Here is a 4,160-nt window from a genome sequence, read left to right on the forward strand (position 1 = left end):
TTAAAACCTTTCGCACCGATAGAGGAGGAGAGTTCACTTCTACTGAATTCAATCGATTTTGCGAAGAGATTGGAGTCTCTAGGCACTTAACCGCACCATATATGCCACAGCAAAATAGTGTTGTTGAGAGAAGAAATCAAACATTAATGGAGATGACAAGAAGCTTGCTTAAAGGAATGCAATTTCCAAATGATATGTGGGGAGAAGCCGTACGTCATTCAACCTATCTTATCAACCGAGTTCCAACAAAAGCATTACAAGGTCAAACACCATATGAGAGCTTATGGTCCAAGAAACCCAACACGAGCACTTAAGGGTTTTTGGATGTGTAGCTCACGTCAAGATCACCGGACCACACTTAAAGAAGCTAGATGATCGGTCAAGAAGTGTGATTAATCTCGGAACAGAACTGGGTTCCAAGGCATACCGTCTCTATGATCCGCTTACAAGGAAGATAACGGTAAGTAGAGACGTGATTTTTGATGAGAGAAAAGCTTGGGACTGGTCTCCTCAAAAGAAATTGATGAAGCACCAAGAATGTTCAAGCTCTCTCATGGAGGATTCATAGAAAATGGAGATGGATATGGGAATGATGAAGACAATGATTATCACGATCCAGAGCAAGACCCTATGAACCAAGATGAGGAAGAAGCAGAACACGGTGACAATGGTGTGAACCATGGAGCTGAAAACCAACAAGTGACAACTTGGAGACAAAGTAATCTCTTTCTAGAAGCTGCTAGAAGAGATAGAAAATAGGAAATACAAATAAGATCTAAATATTAGAAGTTTTGTAAGGTTTCCTTTTCCATATAGATTTAGGGGTTGCTAAGATCTATATAAATAAGATATCATGGAGAGATGTTCCATAAGACCTAAGAGAGAAAGAGATTCAGTTTTGAGAAGTTTCTAAATCAATAAAAAAAAGTTGTTCTTTAATCTTTTAAGTTCATAGTTCTTTTGATTTGAATGTAAAGTTTGGCTATTACAAGACAGCCTATGGCTTTTGACTCCTTAACCAAAAATATTTTTGGTTAGTAAACAACATATATTAACGTTCACTAATCACTATCTATCTTATCATACATTTTAAATTTTCTGTTTTGCTTTTGATGTTAATTAAGTGCATCCATCACTTGAACCAGGCTCTTTAGCCAACTCCTTCTTCCACACCACACACAATGCCAAGGAAGAGGAAGCCCTCTCATTAGGTCACTGTATTATCTCACAAGTAATAACTTTTCCATTGCTAGACTTTGATTATTTTATTACAGTGTTTCATATACTGATCAAAGAACTTGGACAGGGTCATGAGAGAAACGGCTTGAGGATCCTAGTGATACTCTTGGTAAAAGAAAGAAGCTGCCCTCATCTAAAGTAGATATTTGGAGACTCAATAACCAATTAAAGAAGAATTAAATTGTTAATGATCCATTGTTTACTGGTAAATGATTATTTACTATCATTTCCTTTTGTATTTATTTGGACAAACCTAAATGATTGTTTCCTGTATATATGCAGGTTTCTCAGATATTTTACGCAGTTTCTTTGAAAAGGACTGTGTAGCTTCAAAGCCATATCTTGCTGTCGCTGCAAAAGTATCAGCTTCGACTCAACAACAAGCTGAAACAGAAATCAACCCGGCCTCTTCGATTCCACAGTCTACTGTTCCTGATTCCACTGATCTAGACAGTACAATTCAGCAAACTAAAGATGTTTAAGACTTTGTAAGTCCAGAAACCGCGCATGCAGAGTTGGTAACAACAGAACCAAAGTCTCCTCTGCGATTCAGTAATGACGACATAGGAATTGAATATCTAAGCCATGATAATGTCCCTAATAAAATGCTATCACCACCTCCAAGAGCTTTACCTTATAGAACTGATGACTTCACCACTCAGCCTGAAACTTGGGAGACTGAAGATGTATTGGTTTATCTGAAGTAGTGTTTGTGTGATACAAGACATGATACAAGATTGCTGTTGTTTTATGTTTCTAGAAATTTCTAGAAGGCAATATTGTAGGATTGTTTGAGGATGAATTGAAGAGGAAAACTACTATTGCTTTGGTTGATTAAAGTGGAGTTTTACAAGGAAAAAGAAAATAGTAAAAAGGAAAAAGTCTTAATCTTATGGAATTTGGAAATATTCTCCTATTGTGATAAGGAAGTCTTTATGGATATATAAAGAGGTGTTAGGCACGTCCTAGAGAGGCAAGAGAGCTGAGGCATAAAGGTTAGAACCCTAGAAAGCTTTCTGTTGGTGTGCGGCTTAGTTTCGCGGTTTGGTGCTTTTGTGATCAAGCTTCTTTGTTTGTTGGTGTAACGTGTGCGTGAAGGTTGCTCCAGAGAAGAATAGGTTCAGGGGGAGTTTATCCCAAGTTTAGGTTATCTTGGTTTAAGTCTAGGTTTGGTGTGAGTCTAGTTAAGGGTGGATAATTATCCTTAAAATTTCATATTATAGAACAGAATGGTGAATTAAGAGGGTTGTGCTTGATTTACGCGTTTGCGAATAGGTTGTATTTGCTTTCTTGTTCTAGTGGAATTGAAATCTGGACGTGGTCCCAGGGAGTAGGAAAAACTGAACCTCGTTATCTTTACTTTCTGCACTTTATTACTGCCTCATCTGCATTTACAGAGACAAGATATTATAGAACCCAGTCTTCAGCTTCCACAATTCAAGAGGATCTGCCCGGACCAAGAAACTTGGAGATTTCAGCTATTCCTAAAATGATGGACAAGGTTTGTTGTCATGTTTTTTCGCGTGTTTTGTTTTTACTCCATTCGTGGTGCTTTGCTAACATTGATAGCAATACAGGAACTTTATTTCCTCGAAGTAGGTAAAAATTCCCTGGTACGATCACCAGCTACTCAAAATTATGATGATTGGCCAAGGAGAACGAGGTATAAAATTCTACAAACCATGTATTTAAGAGCCTACTGATCTTTCTGTTCTAACTTGAAACATTTATTGAACATTTGCAGAGCCTTGGCTCAGTATCTTAAAGAACGTTTTTCAAGTAGTTGTTCTGGCCGGAAAGACAAGAAAGCTAGCTATTCGAATGTTTTTCGAGACACTGGTGCGGTGAGTGGTGATGGATGATTCTCATCTCTGACTAAAATGTGTTTGTTTTTGGATTACATGTATTGAAGTCTAGAGCACTTATAGATGTGCAGCAGGATCAACCCTATGGCGGTAAGTGAACATCGTTGCATCCATCGTCAGCTGAATCTAGGCAGTCTAGGTGTTTACACTTCACAAGATAGATCATTTATATATATACTAGATTGTATAAAATATAAAATTTAATGATTCGTAATGATTAAACTCAAAAGTTGACGATTTTCTGATTCATAATGATAGTGTGAACTTTTAAAATCTTAAAAAAATAGAAGCTCAAACTGTTGTGTACCAAAAAAAATAAAAAATACAAAGAGATATCATAAATATCAAAACAAAAATATTAGAAAACAATTCCGTAACAGGAATTAGGAAAAAAAAAATTTCCATTTGAGATTTTGATATATGTTAATTCAAAACTTTTAATACCACAAACAACAAAAACTATTGTAATTCGTTTACTTTTTTTTTGTGTGATCTTGTGTGGTTTAGCGCTATTTGGTTAATGCGACCGACTTATAAGTTATATAATCAAAGTAATTTGTTTATGTGTGTTTTTAATTATTCTGATAACATACATACAAGAAGTTTAAAAGCAAAGATCGTTGCTAAATTTAGAACCAAATTTGCTATTTTTTGTGTATTGCTCTCGTAGTCGTAGAATAATTTATTTATTAACTTTATTTTTCTTCCGTTTGCAAAAATCATAAGAACTGGATGCTAATATTGTAAACAAAACATGTGTGTCTTTCATAAAAATAGCACGTTATTTAGAGGAATAACTCCCCAGTTACATGATTTGTAAATGAAAATTCACAATCATTCACTTAAAAATTAACCTTTATAATATGGTTAATCTACCTTATTGAACAAGAATGATATTTAGAGGATTATCAGAAAAACATAATACGTTAATGGGCCTTTATATGTCATATAAGCCCAATTCGGTGGCAAAGCCCACCTCGTAGAAGAGCCATTCTTTGGTAACCTTTAGTTTACTCCCCCCCATTCTCTCTCGAGGAGAGCCTCGCCTGAGCTTTT

Source organism: Camelina sativa, chromosome 2, assembly GCF_000633955.1.
Source record: "Camelina sativa cultivar DH55 chromosome 2, Cs, whole genome shotgun sequence".
NCBI classification, from domain to species: domain Eukaryota; kingdom Viridiplantae; phylum Streptophyta; class Magnoliopsida; order Brassicales; family Brassicaceae; genus Camelina; species Camelina sativa.